We start from the raw sequence: 23,118 nt of genomic DNA on the forward strand, positions 1-23,118 counted from the left end.
CACCATGGAACCTTTCTTTTAAAGACCCTTGCGAGAAGTTTGCTATAGGCAGCTGCATGGTTCTTAGGGGGAAAATGAGGCTCTGTAGCTCTCATCTCAAAGAGTGGAACTAGGAAGGTTCTTCTACGCCCCCGCACAAAACATTCCTGAGAACGACAGCTACACGTGACGGCACAGGCGCAGTCCTTCCTCAAAGCGTACATCACCAGCATCTCTCCTGCTCTTCCCAGATCTGTCTCCAGCTGTGTAACATCTGCAACAAATCCGTGATGCCGAGACATCACACTCGCTTAAGCCAAGAATCTTTATTTCACAAGTCAAAGTGGCAGCTGTGACAAAAGCCACGTCTTCTATAAGGCATCCTCCCACAAACCATAGCGCATACAGATCTCTCCAGTCCCCACCACATCCTTGTTTACCCGCGTCAGCTTCTGGTCCAGTTTCTCAGTTTGAGGATAGAGTGGCTGTTACCAATTCTTCCATAAACTTTCTTGTAGATGGTTTTTTTTTTAATTCTTTTGGGGCCCACCACTCAGCTCCCAGATAAACAAACACACAGAGACTTATTCTTACTTATGAATGCTAGCCTTAACTTGGCTTGTTTCTAGCCAACTTTTCTAATTTAAATTATCCCATTTCTCTTTAACTACGCTTTGCCTCTGAGCCTTTTTACCTTTCTTTATTCTATATATCTTTCTTTTTTCTTACTCCATGGCTACCTGTGTGGCTTTGTCATTGTGTGGCTGGGTGACTGTGTGGCTGGGTAACTGGGTGGCTGGGTAACTGGGTGGCTGGCCCCTGGCGTCCTCCTTTTCTTGCTCTTTTTTTTCTCCTTTTCTTGCTCTTCCTCTCATCCCTAGATTTCTTCTCCTATTTATTCTCTCTGCATGCCAGCTCTGCCTATTTCTCTCTTGCCTAGCTATTGACTGTTCCGCTCTTTATTAGACCAATCAGGTGTTTTAGGCAGGCAAAGTAACACAGCTTTACAGAGTTAAACAAATGCAACAACCTTTGCATCATTAAACCAATATTCCTCAGCATAAATGAACCCAACACATCTTAAACTAATATTCCACAACACTTTCTCCTATCCTGAGCACCCTGCCTTTTCATTCTAATTTTTGAGAAAGGGTCTCATGTATCCCAAGTTGGCCTTGAACCCGTGATGTACATAAGACTGGCTTTGTTTTTTTTTTGGCAAAAATTATAATTTTATTTTAATGTTTCACTAGCATATGTTAAATATGCATAATGACAGTTTTTTTTTATTGAGAAAAAAAAATTTCCGCCTCCTCCCAGCCTCCCACTCCTCCCCCCTCCCCCATTCCTCTCCCCCTGCCCCCACTCCTCTCCCCCTCCCTCTCAAGTCTGAAGAGCAGTCATGGTTCCCTTTCCTGTAGAAAGTCCAAAGTCCTCCCCCCTCCATCCTGGTCTAGGAAGGTGAACATCCAAACTGGCTAGGCTCCCACAAAGCCAGAACATGTAGTAGGATCAAAACCCAGTGCCATTGTCCTTGGCTTCTCAGCAGCCCTCATTGTCCACCATATTCAGAGAGTCCGGTTTTATCCCCTGCTTTTTCAGTCACAGTCCAGCTGGCCTTGGTGAGCTCCCAATAGATCAGCCCCACTGTCTCCATCGGTGGATGCACCCCTCTTGGTCCTGACTTCCTTGCTCATCTTCTCCCTCCTTCTGTTCCTCATTGGGACTTTGGGAGCTCAATCCAGTGCTCCAGTGTGGGTCTCTGTCTCTATCTCCATCCATCGCCAGATGAAGGTTCTATGGTGATATGCAAAATATTCATCAGTATGGCTATAGGATAGGATCGTTTCAGGTTCCCTATCTTCAGCTGCCCCAGGAACTAACTGGGGACCTGGCCTTGGACACCTGGAAGCCCCTCTAGGTCCAAGTCTCTTCCCAACCCTAAGATGGCTCCCTTAATTAAGATATGTGCTTCCCTGCTCCCCTATCCAACCTTTCTTTATCCCAATCATCCCGTTGCCCCAAGTTCTCCCCATCCTACCCTTCTCACTTTTCTCTCCCCATCTCCCCTTACCCCCCTCCCACCCCACCCTTAAGATCCCGATTTTTTGCCTGGCAATCTTGATAAGACTGGCTTTGAATAGCTGATTCTCCTGTTCCCACCTCTTTAGCGCTAGGATTACAGCCATGTGCCACCATACCCAATATGTGTAGCTTCTAATTCACAGGGTGTGAGAAGGAGGAGTTGGGATAGATAAGATCAAGATACATTGTACACACATATGAAATTGTCAAAGAATAAAAAAAAAAGATATAAAGAAGGAAAAAAGGAAGGAGGGAAGACAGGCAAGGTGGAAGTGGTAGCATATGCCTGTACTCCCAGCATTTAAGAAGTGGAAACAGGAGTTTGAGGCCAGCCTGAACTGCACAGTAAGATCCTACCACTCTGGCTGGAAAGGGAAAAGAAATAAAGTTATGGCCTCCTCAGAATTCTATTGTAGTGGTTACAAGAAGACTCAGTGGGTAAAGGGACTGCCGCTAGGCCTGACAACCTCGGTTCAGTTCTCTCTCTCTCTCTCTCTCTCTCTCTCTCTCTCTCACACACACACACACACACACACACAAATGAAATTTTAAACATTTTCAAATATTATTTATCTCCCAGAAATGACCAGGTCCCTTTACTTCATGGAGGTCTCTCTTGCTGGAACATTCAGTCATACCCCTGCCAACAAAACCCTTCAACCTCTAAAACCCTTCTCCAGAAAACAGGAGTGTGCTGCATTGTAGAAATGACCTAGTGCTTTTCATTTTCATTAACAAAGATAAAAATCATTAAGGATGCAGAAACTCTTTTTAAAATTTTATTGTAATTCGTGAAATTTCCAAAGAATAAGTAAAAATATTATATTGTACAAATTTACTCTAAATCCCTACATCCTTGACCCACATTAGCAAATGAATTAAGCAGTGGCAATCGTGTTCAGAAAGTTTAGGTCTTCTAAATGTGTTAACCACTGTCAGGTTTGTTTTGCTTTCCTAAAGGAGCCTCATTTCTTAGGCCACAGATGACTTACTAAATTTCAATGTGAGTGTGTGTGTGTGTGTGTGTGTGTGTGTATTCTCACAGTTTTGATTCTGACATGAAATTGGAATGATAACGGGCACCATGTGGGCCATGCTGATATACTGAAAGTTATCCCCGAGGCGCACACGTGGGTGATGATAACCATAATGTGCTCCCGTTAGAAAGGCTTGTCTGGCCTTCTGGAACATTTGTAAACACTGTGTATCCTGTTCCACAGTCCCCTCCATTCCTACACACATGTGATCATTTTTTTGTTTTTCACTGTGGAAACTTAGAGGAAGAATTTTTTTCATTTTTTTTTATTTTATTTTATTTTTGGTTTATTTTTTTTTAATTTATTTATTTATTAAGGATTTCTGCCTCCTTCCCGCCACTGCCTCCCATTTCCCTCCCCCTCCCCCGATCAAGTCCCCCTCCCTCATCTGCTCGAAGAGCAATCAGGAATTTTTTTTTTTAATTCTAAAGCAAAATCCTGTCTGCAGTACTTAAGGGTAAATTGTGAGTCTTCTTGTAAATGTCACAAGCCAGTGGCTAACAGTTCAGTAATATGGTTTTCCTGACAGTCCCCCAAAGCCAGCTCAGCCAACCACTGTCTCTTGATCCGTTAAGTGGGTTTCATCATGTAACTGGGGGCTCTATTTTAGGATAGTTAGGTAAAACTGAGGCCTCAGAATGACCCCAATTTTAGATTCTAGAATTTAAAAAACAAAGTAAAACAAAAAACTAACAAAAATCCCTTTCCCTATACAAATTTCTTTGGGTTCTTTCTTACTTGTCTCTGTGTTGGAGATGCCATTTTTCTAAACAGTTGAGGTTGGTCTTGAACTTTCAATCCTCCTGCATGCTGAGATTACACTCCCTGAGGCATCATGCTGAACTTCCTGGTGCTTGGCCAGTTGGAATGACTTACTTTAGATGACTTGACATATTTTGAGTGTTTCTGTAGATAAAGATTAAAATTGGGTGTAAGGGTGGCTAGCTTGGTTGATAGAACTTTTGCCAAGCATGCTGAAGCCTTAGGTTAAATGTTCAACACTGCATAATGTCAATCTTGGTACACATCTGTAATCTCAACACTTAGGAGGTGGAGGCTAAAGAATCAGAAGTTCAGGGTCATCCTCAGCTACATAGTCTGAGGCCAAACTGTGCTACATAAAAACATGTCGAGAATGGAGAGAGAGAGAGAGAGAGAGAGAGAGAGAGAGAGAGAGATTTCCTTTGATTTTCCGAGACAGGGAGCTTATCCTGAAACTCACTCTGTAGACCAGGCCGGCCTTGAACTCACAGAGAGCTGCCTGCCTCTGCCTCCTGAGTGTGCTGGGATTAAAGGAGTGCACCACCACTGCCCAGTGAGCGCGAGAGCGCGAGATTTAATATTAAACAGTTTAATGGAAATTCACTCAATACATCCACTGTCATCAACACATTTAAATTTTCCCCGTGTAGCACTGGGACAGAGAAGTCGCATGCACTATTATTGTTCTGTAACTATATAATGCAATTCCCTACATAAAAGGACGGGAGGATGGTATATGGATTTGACCTGAAAAGTGAAGAATTTCCTACATTTGTGACAATGGATACATAGCACAAAAAGAAGCAGAGATTTAGTGTGCAGTCTGTCCCTGTTATTTTGAGAAATAGGGAAAACCATTCTGGCTTTGTGGTCCACATTATTTGGTCTGGGCTAGGCTCTTTGGACCCATTCCCTACATTCTTTCAATACCGCTGCTAAAAAATGTGGCAATGTGTTCCATCTGACTGATGGTTTCCATCAAGGAAAAAAAAGTGACAGGGGGCTGAAGATGTGGCTAAGGAACAGAAAGGGAGGGAGGGAAAAAGGGAAAAAAGGAAAGAAAGGTATAAAGTATTTAGAGTGGATTTCACAAGGGTAAGCAAGCAACCTGTTTTCCAGTGTTGAAGCGAATGTGCTCCTTCGAGTCCCCAGAGACGAGACTCAGATTTTAATTTTGTTTCACATAAGTGAGGGAAAATATTACTTAGAACTTTATCTTCATTTTAAAGACCATTAATGGAAAGGACCTGGAATTCAGCTTTTGTAAATGCATCTTGGCCTTACGTTTTTGACTCAGATTATTCTCAGAGTGCTGGCTTGGGTCCCAAAAGCAGGCACCCTGTACAACTCTAGATGAGAAGTCTCGGAAGGCAACAACAACCAAAGCCCCAAACTGGCTTTCCTTAATTACACTGCAGTTTATACAATAGCCCTTGCTAAAATTAGCTCTGGGATGGCAAAATGGCTAGATGAAAAGTAGAAAAAAAAGAAAAAAGAAATCTCAGGCACTCATGCAAGTTCAGCCACCTCTCTGATTGCTGTTCTTCATCTGTTTGGTAGATATAATACACACATTGTATGGCACGTTAAAATGAAGCCGTGTGATGGATGTGTGTGAATGATGCGGTTTCTTATTTGCTGATATATATTAGAAATTTGAAAATAATAAAAAAAATGTTGCCCTTTTCTTTTCTTTTGAGACAGGCCAGGACTCTGTGGTAGCCAGACAAGCATCTACCAGCTGAGCTACACCTCAGGCTGGAAGATCACATTAGACAGGTAGCTATAAAGACAAGGATACTGAATTGGGAAATCATGCAGCATGCCCAGGCAGCGTCAGTGGCCCAAAAATAGAGCAAGGGATGAGGAAACTGGGGCCCAGAGTAGTTACAGATTACCCAAGCCTGCAGCACGAAAGAGTTCAAGAATGGGTGCCGAGCTCCAGGCGGCCTCCTTACTTCATGTCCTTCACTTACTACAACCAAGACAATAGTTTAACCACTGCTATGCTTTCTTTAAAGTAATCTATTGTATATTGTCCATTAAGTAATTGATTCAACAAACTCTTCCTGGACGCCTGGTTTGATTTATGTAATTTTTTTTCAAGTTAGGAACAGGTATAAAATACTATGGGACTAAGACAGATTCTCCTTCCCTTGTTTGGATTTTTCCTGAATTTTGTTTCAGTATACACACTATAAGTAACAGAATTAAGCCATAAATAAAGGGTCTGAGCATTGCTTTTCTGCATGATGGAAACAACAGGCCTGGGCAGTCATTGTACGTGTGGTTTTCCCACAAACACTCTGTATTTGAGTAAAGATGGAAGAATGAGAAGTGATCTCAAACTTTCATTCTTGAACTAATGTTTAAAAACACGCTTTGGGCCAGTGAGATAGCTCAGTGAGTAAGGCATTGCTGCCAAGCCTGAGGTCCCGGGCTGCATCCTGAGACCCAAATGGTAGAAAGAGATAACTGGCTCCTGAAAGCTGACCTCTGACCTCTACACACACACAGTCATACCCATCATAAATGCACAAAATACATAAATGCCATAAACTTTTCTAAAAAACATTTCTAACTCTGTAGCACAAGCCTCACTTCCCTTCTGCTTATCAACCACCAAAAGACATTTCCCCTTGGTGCTTGTTATGTTTTAGCGTTACTATGGAAACGGAGTTCTTTCTATTCTAATGACGTGCAGTATTCTGTTTCCACGTAGTCATCTTCTGAGAAACATTTTAAACACTGTGGTCGCTAGCAGATTATTGGGTTACTTTCGTATTTCTGCATAAATCTATTGGTATTTCGGTACAACCCATTTTGTAGCATTCATGAGGGGCTAATTCAGCGTCAGTACCACAGGCTCTTGCTGATTTGATCACATTGGTCCTATTTAAAGCTTTGGTAGCAGAAAGAAAAAAGATAATTATCATTTGAACGGGATAGGATTTATAATCAGATTTACAATTTACATGTATTTATTTATAAACTTATGTTTCTATATATTGTCATGTATATCAAGTTGAGATTTGAGAATTCTGTTCCTGGCATATGGCAGGCTGGGAATTCACACTGTACCTCCCACTGGCAACACTCAAGAAGACTAAATTAAAAAAAAATTCTAGGGACTGGAGAGACAGCTCAGTAGTTAGTCCGTTAGAATTTATTTATTTTTATGTGTATGTGTGTGCTTGTTTGAGTTCATGTGCAACGAACGCATGCATCGAGCAGCCTGCAGAGGCCAGAAGGTATTGGGTCCCCTGGAGCTGTGAAGGTGTAGGAATTTGGGAACAGCCATGTGGTGGCTAAGAATTTAGAACCCAAGTCCTCTTCGAGAACAGCAAGCGCTCTTAACCATTGAGCCATCTCTCCAGCTCCATTAAAAAAAAAAGATAAGACTTTTATTGATTAATTGATGTATTGTGTGTGTGTGTGCGCGTGCGCACGCTCATGTGTTTGGATATCCATGTAAGCCAGAAGAAAATATTGAATCACCTATAGCTGAAGTTATAGGCAGTTGTGAACTGACATAGGTGCTGAGATCCAAACTCAAGCCCTCCACAAAAGCAGCAAACACTCTTAGCTGTTGAGTCATCTCTCCAGGCTCCTTAATTCTTTTGTAAATTAAATTAATTCCTTGATAATCTCATATATATATATATATATACATATATATATATATATATATATATATATATATATGTAACGCGTACTGATGACACCCTCTAGCTTCTCTTGTGCCCCTCTCCTCCCATCAACTGCCTTCCTCAGTCCCCCTCCTGTTTTCGTGTTCTATTGTGCTCTTTCGTGTAGATATCTGTGTGACCTCGTTTCTTTGCTGGACTGGAAGCGCAAGCACAAAGAAGCCATGCGTGCCCGCTTTATTTTTGTAGTCCTCCATAATACCTGGCAAAACACACGAAAGTCTATTTGTGCTGGGCAAACGTCTGCTGAATCTGAAAATAGGGCCTAGCAACGCTTTTCTTGCAGATGACAGAAGGCTTCTTAGATGATAGCTTGGGGCCATTTCCAGCTTTTACACCAACAATTGTGGAGCACTGGTAGGGAATGCTGGGTATAAGTACGTAGGGGAAATGACTCAAGCTATTTATCCATTAACGAGAGAAAAAAATAATACGTGGAGAGGTCAGAGCCCATTTAGAAGCATAGACAAAGAGGGAGACCGATGATGCAAGAGCAGAAAGGGCCGGCCAGAGCAGACAGGTTGTTGAGTCTAGTGACGGGGAGCGGGCTCTTTTCTTAACTGCCTTTTATAAAAGGCCACACCTCACTGCATACAGCAGGCAGATTTTGAACCTGGTTTCAAGAGATTCCCTGAGGACATGAGCCAGAAGGTGAGCTGCCATTTTAGAACACAGTTAATCATCTCCCAGGACACAATGTTGAGTAAAAGAAGACAGATGCCGGCCACTGCATACTGCCCGGTGCTGATGACACGAAGTTCAAAACCAAGGAAAACTAATCTGTGGTGATAGAAGTTAAAATGGAGCTACCCCTGGAAGGTGCTGATTCACAACGGGGACAAAGGATCTCCAGCGGCCTGGGTAATATTCAGTATTTAGGTCTGAATGGTGGTTACCTGCTATAGACTGGAGATTTGTGTACTTTCAGCATACAAAAGTTATATCTCAATTGTTTTTTGAAAAAGTAAAAATGGCAGTGGTGGGGGGATTGCTCAGTTGGTAAAGTGTTTGCCTTACCAACAAGAGGATTTGAGTTTGAGCTCCCAGCCTAGCATAGTGGTGTGTGCTTATAATCCCAGCATTGGAGAGGCTGGGATGGGTGGGTTTCTGGGGCTGGCTTGCTATCTAACCTAGCTTACTTGGTGAGTTTCAGGACAGGTGTGAGTAGCTCTGTGTAAAAGAGACAAAAAAAATCTACTCCTGTGTCCATCTACATGCAGACACACAATCACTGCACACACACACACACACACACACACACACACACAGAGTAGAGGAGGAAAAGGAAGAAGAGGAGGAAGCAGAAGCAGCTGGCATGGTGGCACATACCTATAATCCTATGTTTTGAGAAGTGGAGACAGAATCATGGGTTTGAGACTTGCCTTTGATATATAGCCTGGACTAGGGTGAGAGGTTGGCGCATGACTTTAATCCCAGCCCTTGGGAGGTAGAGGCAGGCAGATCTCTGCGGATTTGAGGTCAGCCTGGTCTACGTAGCAAGTTTCAGGATGGCCAGGACTATATAGAAAGATACTGTCTCAAAAAAGAAAAAAATAAAATAAACAAACAAAATCTCACTGTGCCATCACCGGTTGACAGGCAGGTAACGAGAGGATCAAATCCACGCAGCATGTTCCCTGTGAAAAATCAAACACACATTTTAGAATTCCAGAGCTCTCTCTGGAAACCTGTGACCAGATGGCTCTCATAAATAATGCATCAAAATATGGTGAGGACTAGGAGAATTTATGATATGTGACAAAAAGAAAACAACCAATGATCACACAGTTGACTCTTTCTGACTTTCATTGCTATTTTTTGGAAGAGCCTGTATCACCCACTTGAAATGGCCAGTAAGAATGCTGTCAGCACACACGAGGAGGCTCAGAGGCTACAGAACATCGAATAACTCTCAGTCATTCTGGACATTTGATGCTCCCTTGGTTAGACGGAAAAATATTTTATCTGGTCGAAGCTACGGAGCAGGATCAAGTGATCTAAAACTGTTTCCAGCTCTTAAATGTTCTGGCTTATGGGAACTGAAGCTACGAAGAACAATTGTGGTTAAAGAGCTCATATTATTGGAGTTGGGTGGGGGAAATAAGCTACTCTTACAACCTGTAATAAAAGCCAACAAGCAATGTAGGTGGGAATGCCAAAGAGCAAAACGTTCAGGCAGAAAACGTCCTTTAGATATGCTCAGTTTGGGGAAGCCATTTGCTTCTGTTCCCTGGGGATTTCCCTAGCTCCCAACAAGAACTTCACCTAGCTAAGCATAGGAAGGGAGGGAGGGAGGGAGAGGAGGGAAGGACGGAAGAGGAAGAAAGAATGGAGGGTAAGGATGTACTTTGGTTGGGAGAATGCTTGCCTAGCATGCAAAAAGCCCTGGGTTCTAACCTAGCACCCCATAAACCTAGAAATTTAGTACATGCCTGTTATCCCAGCACTCAGGAGGTAAAGGCAGGAAAATCAGGAGTTCAAGGCCACCTTTGGCTTCATAGTGAGTTTGAGGCCAGCCTGGAGTACAGAATATCCTGTTTCAAAAAGCAGAGAGAAGAAAGGAGCTGAAGATATAGTTCAGCAGTTGAGAGTATGTGCTGCTCTTCCAGAAACCTGAGGAAAATTCCAAGCACCCACATCAGGTGACTCATGGCTGCCTGTAACTCCAGCTCTAGGATATTTGACACCATTGACCTCTTTGGGCACTTCTATTCACATGAACATGTCTCCTCCCACACACACATGCACATAATTAAAAATAATAAACATTTTTTTAAAGCGGAGAGAAGGTTGGTGAGATTGTTTAGGGGGCAAACTGCCAAGGCTGAGGACCGGGGGTCACCATGGTAGGAGAGAACTGATTCCTGGGAGATGTCCTCTGATCTCCACACATGCTCTGTAGCATGAACACTCATACACCCACATACACACAAAATGCATGCATGTATACACGTACATGCATATACATGCATCTAATCAATTAATTAACATAAAGTACAAAGGCAAAATGAGGGGAGGAAAAAATAAGGGACCAGTTTTCATCTTCAGGTGTTCACATTTATGGAGAATAAGTCCATGGCAAGAAGGAAAAGAGGCCAGGCAGTGGTGGCCCACACCCTCAATCCCAGAATTCGGGAGGCAGAGACAGGCAGATCCCTGTGAGTTTGAGGCCAGCCTGGTCTACAGGGCGAGTTCCAGGACAGGCTTCACAAGTTACAGAGAAACCCTGTCTTGAAAAACAAACAAACAAAAAACAAACAAACAAAAAAGGCAAAAGGATGGATCTAGAAAACATCATATTGAGTGAGGTAACCCAGACCCAGAAAGACAAATATAACATGTACTCACTCATAAAGCAAAGGTAAACCAGCCTACAATTAATTCGCAATCCTAGAGAACCCAGACAACAAAGAGGACCCTAAGAGAGTCACGCATGGATCTAATCTACATGGGAAGTAGAAAAAGAGGAAATTGGGAGCATGGGGTAAAGAAGGGGGAGGGGAAGGAAGGGGCGCAGAGAAAATATATATAGCTCAATAAAAACAATTAAAAACAAAGAAAAACAAATGCTTTTGTCATATGATAGGGCATTTCTTGGGTATATTCCCAAGAGTGGTATTGCTGGGTCCAGGGGTAGGTTGATCCCGAATTTCCTAAGAAACCGAAACACTGACTTCCATAGTGGTTGCACAAGATTGCATTCCCACCCAGCAATGGATGAGGGTACCCCTTCCTCCACAACCTCTCCAGCAAAGGTTATCGTTGGTGTTTTTGACTTTAGCCATTCTCACAGGTGTAAGATGATATCTCAAAGTTGTTTTGATTTGCATTTCCCTGATTGCTAAGGAAGTTGAGCATGACCTTAAGTGTCTTTCGGCCATTTGAACTTCTTCTGTTGAGAATTCTCTGTTCAGATCAGTGCCCCATTTTTTAATTGGGTTAATTAGCATTTTAAAGTCTAGTTTCTTGAGTTCTCTATATATTTTGGAGATCAGACCTTTGTCTGTTGCGGGGTTGGTGAAGATCTTCTCCCAGTCAGTAGGTTGCCTTTGTGTCTTAGTGACAGTGTCCTTTGCTTTGCAGAAGCTTCTCAGTTTTAGTAGGTCCCATTTATTCAATGTTGCTCTTAATGTCTGTGCTTCTGGGGTTATACATAGGAAGCGATCTCCTGTGCCCATCTGTTGTAGGGTATTTCCCACTTTCTCTTCCATCCTTTTCAGTGTGTTCGGGCTGATATTGAGGTCTTTAATCCATTTGGACTTGAGTTTTGTGCACGGTGAAAGATGTGGGTCTATTTTCATTCTTCTACAGGTTGACATCCAGCAGTGGCACGGGGGTTTGATCCTACGTAATGTGATGGCTTTGTGGGAGCCCAGCCAGTTTGGATGTTCACCTTCCTAGATATGGACGGAGGTGGGAGGTCCTAGGTCTTACCACAGGGCAGAAAACCCTGACTGCTCTTTGGACTGGAGAGGGAGGGGGAAAGGAGTGGGGGGAGGGGGAGAAGGGTGGGAGGAGGGGGCGTAGGGGGGGAGGAGGGGGAGGGAAATGGGAGGCTGGGAGGAGGTGGAAACTTGTTTTTTTTTTCTCCTTTTCTCAATTAAAAAAAAACAAAGAAAAACTAAAAAGAAAAGAGAGAGAGAGAGAGATTTTGTTCAAATCAAGGTAGAAGTTCAACTAGCCAGAATCATCCCTGCTTTCTTCAACAATCAGGGAGAATTGTTTCCATTTTTTCCATTTTTTTCTAATGTCACGGGACTGGGAAGAGAGAGTTCAAAAGCCAGTCTCGCCTTCCATCACTTATCCTCACTGTACCATGCTGCCCCTGGTGGTTCCTCGTGGAATAGCCTGAGGTCTGTGGAAGAGGCAGGAAGGACCTTCCCTGACCTTTTGTTTTAAAAGCAATTACAGACGTAGAAAGCTAATGGAAACCGGAGTCACACTTCTAAGTGGCTGTATGATCTTGGAAGATCATTTAACTTCTCAGAGCCTCAGTTTCCTCAACTGAAATAGCACCTCCCTCTGTCTCTTGAAGCACAGATCAATTGAAAGAACTGTGAGAAAGTGATGTGTTATTTAAAATAGTGGAACTAAGGGCCAAGTGACGTGGTGTAGGCCAGTAACTTCACTGCCGGAGTGGACCGGATGAGGGTGGGGTAGGGGTGGGAGGGGGTGAGTGGGGTGAGGGAAGGAGAGAGAGAGGATGGAGAAATGATTGAGGAGGACACCCAATGTTAACCTCTGACCTTTACATGTGTACACATGGGGCATGGACATCTGCATACACAGGCACACACGCATACCACACACATAAAAAATAAGTACAAATAAGCTTAGGCGGTAGTGGCACAGGCCTTTTGGAGGGCAGCCTAGTCTATAGAGAGAGTTCCAGGACAGGCTCCAAAGCTACAGAAAAACCCTGTCTCAAAAAACAAAAACAAACAAACAAACAAAAAATAAAAGAAAATGTAGGGGCAGCAAGACGGGTAAAAGCTCTAGCCATGGAAACCTGACAACCTGAGTTCGAGCCCTAGAGTCCATGTAAAAAAGCTGGATGCAGTAGTGTGCATCTATAATCCCAGCATTCCTGTCGTGAGAGGGGAAGTAGAGTCACTCAAAAGCTCCCAGCCAGCTCGTCTGGGCTATACAGCACAGCAGCAGAAGCTAGAAATATCCTGCCTCAAAAGGTAGAAGTGGAGAGCTGGCTCCCTGAAAGAAGTCCTCCGCCCTCCACACACACTGTGGCATGCTTGTGCCTGCATATACACACATACACACAACAATAATAATAAATTCAAATATGTGTTTATATGTGAGTATATATATATATACTTGTGTTTTCGAGATAGGGTTTCTCTGTGTAGCCCTGGCTTCCTAGAACTTACTCTGTAGGCCAGGCTGACCTCAAACTCACAGAGGTCTGCCTGCTTCTGCTTCCTGAATATTGGGATTAAAGGTGTGAACACACAGTAAAATTAATTTTTTAAAAATGGAGAAGGGCAAATACACTCAGTGAGCTAAGGAATTAGTGATAACAAAGCAATAACACCTGATCAAAGCACTCTGCGTGCATGCATGTTGGCAGCTGAGCAGTGGCTGTCGTCCACATAAAAATTAATGGTCCTCTTCTGGCCTCTGTGGGCACCAGGCACACATGTGGTGCACAAACATTATGCAAGCAAACACCCATATACATAAAAAATTAAAAAAATACTTTACCCAAAAATTCTAAAACAGGGGATATTATTTCTATTCAAGAAACAACTTATACACCATAGAAATGCTTTCAATTTTCTAAGATTACAAAGTAAGAGTGAGTCCAACTGCCAAGCATGGTGGCACACAGCTATAATCCCAGCACCGGAGAGGCTGAGGTGAAGTAGGTAAGTTCACATACTGGTCTATATAATGAGTTCCAAGCTAGTCAAGGCTATGTAATAAGGCCATGTCCAAAAGAAAATAATAAAAGGCATCCAGCTAATGCTGAATTGATAATATAACCTGTCATTTAGTAGTGAAAAATGTAGTCAAAAATAATAGTCACCTAAAATATGTGGATATTTATATTAGGTGGAAATTGAGTGACTTTTATTTCCCTATTTTTGTCAGGCTATAAAATGCACAGAGGTTAAGGCTCATCTTTTACGTGACTGGTTTTCAGTTACTTAAATAATTGATGTGTCCTCTATCAATATTTTACATTACCAGGGCGGGCAAGATGGATCATTGTGAAGGTGCTTGTCGTACAAGCTTGAAGACCCAAGTTCAGTTCCAGAATCCACATAAAAGGGAGGAAGAAAGAAAGATGTGATCTCCAAACTCAGGCCGTGGCACAGTGCCCACACACATACATCCTGAAAGCACACACAAACACACACACACACACACACACACACATTTTACATTGTGGACTGTCCTTCCTGGATAATGGTTTTTATCCCCTTATCACAAAACATGATGTTTAGCGGTGGTGGCGCACGCCTTTAATCCCAGCACTCGGGAGGCAGAGGCAGGAGAATCTTTGTGTCTTTGTGAGTTCGAGGCCAACCTGGTCTACAAGAACTAGTTCCAGGACAGGCACCAAAAACTACAGAGAAACCCTGTCTCGAAAATCAAAAAAAAAAAAAAAAAAAAACATCATGTTTAAAGTGGAAATATGGAAAACATTGTAAGTTATAAAGGAACAATGCAATCCCACCAAGAATCTGAATTTGTAGGTATCTCCCATTCTACATGTGGGGTGCTCATGGAGTTGGGGGTTAATACTGCACAATTTTGTGCCTTTTTCAGTTTGTTTTTTTTTTATTTATTATGTATTCAATATTCTGTCTGTGTGTATGTCTGCAGGCCAGAAGAGGGCAGAAGACCTCATTACAGATGGTTGTGAACCACCATGTGGTTGCCAGGAATTGAACTCAGGACCTTTGGAAGAGCAGGCAATGCTTCTAACCACTGAGCCATCTCTCCAGCCCCCTTCAGTTTGTTTTATTATAAGCACTTTTGTATATTATCAAAGATCTGTTTGTGTATGTGTGTGTACATGGTGTATGCAAGTGTGCACGTGTGTGGGGGGTACCCTTGTCCATGAAAACAATGTGGAAGCCAAAGGCTGACGACTGGTATCTTATTCTATCACTTTCCCACAACATTTTTTTGTGACAAGGTCTCTCACTGAACCTGAAACTCGCTGTTTTACTTGGACTAGCTAGCCTCTGAGCCTCCCAGGGCCTGCCTGTCTTCTTCCTCCTCCATGCTTGTGTTACAGATGTCCATCATCACACCTGGATCTTGCTGCATGCTGAGGATCCAAACTCAAGTCCTCATGTTTGCACAAAACATGCTTTACCCACTAAGCCATTTCCCCAGCATCTCACCAGAGATTCCTTTAAAACGCTTCCGACGGGAAGTCTGCTGTTGCTGCATTGCTAAGTGGACATGTTGTCAAGCTTGCCTTCCAATACTTATCTCTAAACCCATAGGTTAGGGCTGCCTTAGTCTGGACCAGAAAAATGTCTCTGCAGTGGTCAGCCATTATGCAGAGACTCATAACCGATTAAAGTACGGAGAATAAGCAAGTTTTGAGTGTTCAGCCATAAATAGAATGTGTATGTCAACCCACTCAAGCACACACATGCAAAGCTTGGGAAACAATGAGGAAGAGGGCCAGAAAGAATGTAGGAGCTGGAGGATCCGGAGGATGCTGTGAAATGTTGTCTCCTGGACACGACATGGCCAGCACTCCTGTGAACTCACTGTAGCTCTGGGCACCCACACAAGATCAGTCAACCTTCCAGCAGGCAGCACTAACTAAACTCAGTAAGTTGGGTTTTTGTTTTGTTTTGTTTTTTAAGGAGAGGGCACGAAGCTGGGAGGGGGATATGTTTGAGGTGCCTCAGGGAGCAGAAGGAGGGTCTGGAAGTGGATATGATCAGGATACATTGTTTACATATGTGAAATTGTCAAAGAATATATTCAAGATATTCTACTTAAAATGTTAAGGGAAAATATGTTTTGAAGTGTGAATGCATCATAATTTATCTGTAATTAATTTATTCTAGGAATACTCATTTTTTCCACTATTAAATCTGCAAAGAGCATCCACCTTCAATTGTGTCTCCAGAACATACATATACCTGTAAGCAGGATTGCTGAATTAAGGTGTTTGTCTTCCACCCATTCCCATTCCACGTAGAGACCGTATCCCAGGATTTCTTGTGCTCTGGCTTTTTGTCCATGGGATGGTGAGAAGATTAGAGGGTTAGAAGAGGGAGCCGCCTACACCTTCAGCACACTCCTCCTCCTTTGAAGCCATAGCTGCATGCCCATGGCATCCTGGTGCAGCCTCCTCTCTTGGTTCCAGCTCTGCCTGGATTTCATAGAATTATTCCTTGGTCGCTTAGCTCCAGTGGTGGTAAGTGCCTCCCACTGTTCTCAAGGTGCATGACAGCTCTTGCTCATTTTCTTAGCCCAGCCAGTCTACCCATTTGCAAACAGCTCTTTTCAAATCAGTTCTCCCACCCTCCTTCTGTCTCTCCCTCCCCCCCCCCAATTCTCTCCCTCTTTCCCTCCCTCATCCGTGCCCAGGTTCAGAGAGACAGCATGGCATGGCTTAGGGATGCCAGCCCATATACAGACACAGATAAGTAAACTTGAGCTCAGGAAACCAAGAGTGATATGCCACTGTTTCCATCGAGGTCTTAGCACTTGAATTTTGGAAAAACTCAGACACCATCTTTCTTGTCCTGTTTATTAGGAGAGTAGTTTGTAGGTGTGTGGGATATGAAAAGGAGAAATGATCCACAGAGACTTTCTACGTCTCAAATGAGAAGCAACCACTAGCCTCCATGGTTGCTAGAATGAGACTACGATTTTAGATTTTATCTGCATTCAATGTGCTCCTAGCAGGTGGCTGGTGACCCGGGTGGAAACACCAAGCGTTTCCATTTTCTTGTAAAATAATGAGACACCTAGTGGTCACATCTTGAAAATGCATTTCTGGGAAATAGAGATGAGTTAATACCTGGGTAAAAGACATACAATAACCACCCCAGTGTTCAATTCGACAAGAGTAGCCACACACTTCTTGCTGCATCAGGATCTTAGATATCCCAGGTTGGCCTCAAACTAGCCGAATGTGTCTTTGAACTTTTCATCTTCTTGCTTCTACCCACTGAGTGCTAGGATTACAAACATGTGCTAGCATGCTCAGTTTATGGGGTGTTAGGGATCAAACTCAAGGCTTCATGCTCACTCTGCAGACTGTGATACATTCCAGGCTTCCACAAGTACTCATGTTAGAGAAATAGCCAGAGCCAGGAATCACACCAACCACTGAGTCCTAGCAGATAGATACATTGTTTATCATATTTCACAAGACTCCATGGTTTTCAAAGACTTTTCAGTATCATGCCTTTTTTTTCCTGCACAATAAATACAACAACAAAGCTGGAGAAATGACTCAACAGTCAAGAGTATTTGTTACTCTTGCATAAGACCAGAGCTCAGTTCCTAGCACCCACGTCGGGTGACTCGTGACTGCCTGTATTCAGCCCTAGAGATCTAATTACCTGCCCCTGCACACATGGGGCATGTACATGCACAAATGCATACACATAAAAAAAATAAAACTTCAAAATAGATAAATACAATAGTGTTTCCCTTTAGGATGAAGCTCCCCAAAGGAAGAGCCCACAGTAGTCTCCCCTAAAACTGGCTCTGTGTCCAACACATAAAGACTAGGTGCTTGGTAAAAGTTTGATGATTGGAGACCTAGAGAGATGGCTCAGCAGTTAAGAGCACTGGCTGCTCTTCCAGAGGACCTGGGTTCTATTCCTAGCACCTATGTGGCAGCTCACAACCATCTGTAATTTCAGTTCCAGGGTAACCGACATGTACTTCTGGCCTCTGTGGTGCACAGATGTAGTGCACAGATAGACATGCAGATAAGACAGCTACATACATAAAGATAAATATTATTCCTTTTAAAAAGTTTGATATGTTGAAATGACTGAGCAGTTACCCCAATAATTTTTTAACCCTTCTTCTAAATGAGGAAAAGATCAAAGAATAGAGAGAATTGGCTTTTAGTTAAATAATAACGCTATATGTCCCATACCCTGTATGGCTTGGCATTTGCCACGTCCAAATAAACAATGTAGAAAAGCCATCTACCCACATAAATTCCCATCGGCCTTCATCTATTTTGTTTTGCCTTTTAAGATTTATTTTCTATCTTAAACATTATCCTGAGTGAGGTATCCCAGACCCAAAAAGATGAACATGGGATGTACTCACTCATAATTGGTTTCTAGCCATAAATAAGGGTCACGGAGACTACAATTGGTGAACCTAAAGAAGATAAATAAGAAGGTGAACCCAAGGAAAAACATATAGTTATCCTCTTGGCTATGGGAAGTAGACAAAATAGCCGGGGAGAAAATTGGGATCTTGGGGGTGGGGTGGGATGAGGGTAAGGGGAGATGGGGAGAGAAAAGTGAGAAGGGAAGGAGGGGGGGAACTTGGGGAAACAGGAGGATTGGGATAAAGGAAGGTTGGACAGGGGAGCACGGAACCACAATTCTTAGTTAAGGGATCCACCTCAGGGTTGGCAAGAGACTTGACCGTAGAGTGGCTCCCAGGAGCCCAGGGTGATGTCCCCAGATAGTCCCTTGGGCAGCTGAGGATAGGGAACCTGAAATGACCCTATCCTATAGCAATACTGATGAATATCTTGCATATCACCATAGAACCTTCATCTGGTGATGGATGGAGATAGAGACAGAGACCCACACTGGAGCACTGGACTGAGCTCCCAAGGTCCCAATGAGGAGCGGAAGGAGGTAGAACAAGAGCAAGGAAGTCAGGACCACGAGGGGTGCACCCACCCACTGAGACAAGGGGGCTGATCTATTGGGAGCTCACCAAGGCCAGCTGGACTGTGACTGAAAAAGCATGGGATAAAACCGGACTCTCTGAACAGGGCGAACAATGAGGACTGATGAGAAGCCAGGGACAATGGCACGGGGTTTTGATCCTACTTCATGTACTGGCTTTGTGGGAGCCTAGCCAGTTTGGATGTTCACCTTCCTAGACATGGACGGAGGGGGGAGGACTTTGGACTTTCTACAGGAAAGGGAACCATGACTGCTCTTTGGACTGGAGAGGGAGGGGGAGAGGAGTTTGGGGGAGGGGGAGAAGGGTGGGAGGAGGGGGAGGGAAATGGGAAGTTGGGAGGAGGCGGATACTTTTTTTTCCTTTTCTCAATAAAAAAAATTAATAAAAAAAAGAAAAAAAAAAGAAAAAAAGAAATTTCATCAATATTAAAAAAAAAGATTTATTTTCTATCTTTATGGGAGGAGGGGGGTGCATGTTGTCATGTTGTGTGTAGTGCCCTCAGGGGCCAGAGGAGGGCATCAGAACCCCCGAAGCTGGAATTTCAGAAGTTGTAAACTGCCTGATAGGGGTATTGGGATTGAACACTGGTCCCCTCAAAGAGCAGCAAGCGCTCTTAACTGCTGAACCACCTCTCTAGACCAGTGGTTCTCCACCTTTCTAATGCTGCGACCCTTTAATACAATCCTCATCTTGTGGTGTTCCCAACCATAAAATGATTTTTGTTGCTACCTCATAACTAATTTTGCTACTGTTATGAATTGTAATGTAAATATTTATGGAACTATAGGATTGCCAAGGGGGTTGTGACCCATATTTTGAGAGCCGCTACTCTAGACCCTTCTTAGGTTTTAAGTTGGCAGCCACTGTCTTAATTCTGTGACCAGAGACCCTTGAGAAGGCCATGCTTAGTCAGAGTGGTTAATCCTTGATCTAAGTGAGGTCCCAGAGGGAGGCCTTCCTCAGAGGAGCTTCCGTGTTGACGTAGGCCAATCCTTCATGTTCATCTCATGACAACCTCATGTATTTCTAGCCTTACAGATCACATGCTCTATTCGGTGCCTAGAATGCAGATGGAACATTAAGCTTGCATTCCCCAGGCTCAGACAAGGGACTCATATGTCCTAAGTTGTCTTTGGTCAGACTTTGTCTTTGGAAAGCACTTAAGAAAAAGTCTTTCCCTTATCACTCAGCATGGAGAAAAGCCAACAAACCCCGAGCCAGTGTTTCTCAGACTCTTGAGCACCCCATGGATGCGTTCTTGGGTCTAGAAGTTATCTACAGGTATTTGTGGTTTCAGATTTCCTCTTTGACCATCTACAGTGAACACAAACATCTTCTGGATGACCTGGCTAGCCAACTCACAAGCATGCGTATGTGTAGTATTGAGGACTTGAGCACAGGACCATGGGTATGATATCATGCACACGGGCTACAGTGATGTACACACACCATCAGCCCACTCATAAATGGATATTGAGACAAGATTGCACTACTTCAAAGCAACTAAGACATCCTAGGAACTGGTGATGGAGCTCAGTTGATGGAGCGCTTGCCTGGTCAGCATGCACCAAGTTCTTCTCTTGTTGCCAGTGCTAGGTAAACTGAGCTGGGTGGTGCAGGCCTAGAATCCCCTACCGGAAAGGTGGAAGCAGGATTTGAAGCCAGCCTGGAATGCATGAGACTCTGTCTTAAAATCAAATCAAAACAAAACAGAAAGCATGTGGAAGTACTCAGACTGATGTAGAGCTCAGGACCTCTGAGCAGAACCACCGCCATCTTAATCAGATCAGCTGCACCTGCTCGCAGGTGTCTGTCACCTTCAGACTGTTCACACTTCCTCACATGAGGAGGAGGTGGGGAAGAACATTCTAGTTTCACCTGAGATATCAACCACACCTTCCAGCCATTTGTACAGACTTCTGTTGTGATTGCACGTGACTGGAGTCTTGGAGGGTACCTGATTATACGGCTGGGGAATTTTGATGGAAGAGCCTCCACCTGCCCAGTTCTGAGGAAGCTGTCATCCATGCTGGGTAAAGACTTTCCAGTGCAGCTGCTTTGGGGGTCACCCACATTCCTGTCGGTTGTCCCTCACCCAGGCTCTGTAAGCAAACCCCCCAAACTCGCTGGTTCCCCAGGAACTGAACTTTGATTTGCTCTTGGCACTTTATGAGGGGCAGACAGATATTGTTTGTGTACTCACTGGGGGGGGGAATTCTCAAAACAGAGAGCAACTAAAATTCTAAGTGATTTTTTTTCCACTCAGCTATAACTCAGTCTCTATAAAATGTACTCTTTGAAAGTGTATTATTCAGGGGTTTTGAGTGTTGCTGTGTGCTTGTGCAGTCATCACCACTATAAAACTGTGTAATTCCAGAACATTTTCACCTCCATTCCCACCTCTACCACCCAAACCCTCCCCACACTCTTTATCAATCCTTGTCCATTTTCGTCTCCAGCCCCTGAAAATCACTAATCTGCTTTCCATTTCTTTGGGTTAGACTACCCTGGGCATTTTGAAGAAATGGAATCACACGCTATGCAATGTATGGCTTCCTTTATTTAGAGCAGTTTTAAGGTCCATCAACATTATAATACCAGTTTTAATTTTTTAATTTATTTTGATATGTGTGTGTACCATGTGAATTCAGGTGCCTGCGGAGACAAAAAGAGGGTGTCAGATCTCCAAAAGCTAGAGTTCTAGGCATTTGTGACTTGTCTGATGTGGGTTCTGGGAAGCAAACTTGGGTCCTCTGCTAGAGCATTACACACTCTTGACTGCTGAGCCATCTCTCCAACTCCTCGCCCCGTTTATTTTTTCAAACGGCTGAGTAATCTCCCCATTGTATATCACTACCGTCCCTCTCGTCAGTTGAGGGGCAGTCTGATTAGTTTCTTCTTTCTGGCCACTAGAAATAACACTGCTACTCCAACATGTAAAAATCAAGCTCCTCCAGTCTTCAAGTATGTTTGTGGGTAGCCCCGACTTCTCAAATTTGGGGAATACTGACCCAGGCTCACCCTTCAACATAATAAACGAAGAAGTTGCCAGATCCCACTCACAAACTGGTGGGAGTGACTGACTAGGTGGGTAGCACAAACTTGCTGTTGTTTTTTTTTTTTCTGCAGTTGCAGAAGTCAGAACCTGGAGCTCATGTCTGCTAGACTGAGTGACACTTGAACGGAGGACAGGGTCAACACTGGGTACCTCTCTCTCGTTCTCTCCATCTTAACTCTCACTGAACCTCGAGCTCCCTGACTCGTCTAGACTAGCTGTCTATCAAACCTCAATGTCCTCACATCTACCTCCCCCAGCACTGGGCCTGCAGTTGGGTGCTGCCATGCCCAGCTTTTGAAAGCAGCAAACCCTTTACAGACCTCCCCATCCACCTTGCTGTCTTTCTTATCTGCAAAGAGTGGCCATCTTATTTTAGGGCTTTCCCAAGTTCTCTAGTTCTCTGTTAGTTCTATGTATTAGAGCCACCATGTAGCAGAATGGCTAACATATTTGATTTAAACAGATGCAGTGTTTAATTCTCCCTACTCCTGGCCTGAATACCAGTAATAATTCCTGAGGCTAAAAGCCAGTCAAAAGAACCAACTGGTCAAACCTCCCCATTTGACCACATCTCCCAGAGTGACCTCCCAGGGGACTCGTGGGGACATACAAAGCTGTTGACCCAGTTCGAAGGCCTGGAAAATCATGTGAGTCACTGGGACAACAGAGCAAAATGTCAGGCCCCTGAGAAACTGCAAGCATGGTTTTCCAGTGCCCTTTGTGTCCCTCTAGGGTGGAACTGGGAGTCCCAGGGTGGCCTGTCATTTTTCATCCAGCTGCTCCGCCAAAGGACTTCTGACCTCCTCAGCCCTGTGGCCAGAGCTGCAGGAGTCTGGTTCTGTTTTCTTTCCAGCAGGCTGCACACACAGCAGTCTGGAGAGTGACAGCTCCAGTTATAGGAACCAAAACAAAGCAGGAAATTTAGAGATAGCTGCAGAGTGTAGTTTGGAGCAAGGCCACAGTCTCTCCCTGGGAAGGACAAGTTAAAGGAACGCCAAACAATCTAAACCAAAGACGGGGAATCCAAAGGCAATATTTTAAAATCAAACTCACATAACCGAAGTTGGGGCTTGCAAGTAAGCACCCCCAACTTACT

The sequence above is a fragment of the Microtus oregoni genome, unplaced genomic scaffold, assembly GCF_018167655.1.
Source record: "Microtus oregoni isolate MIOR12 unplaced genomic scaffold, Mior012 000032F_ref0000030, whole genome shotgun sequence".
Taxonomy (NCBI): domain Eukaryota; kingdom Metazoa; phylum Chordata; class Mammalia; order Rodentia; family Cricetidae; genus Microtus; species Microtus oregoni.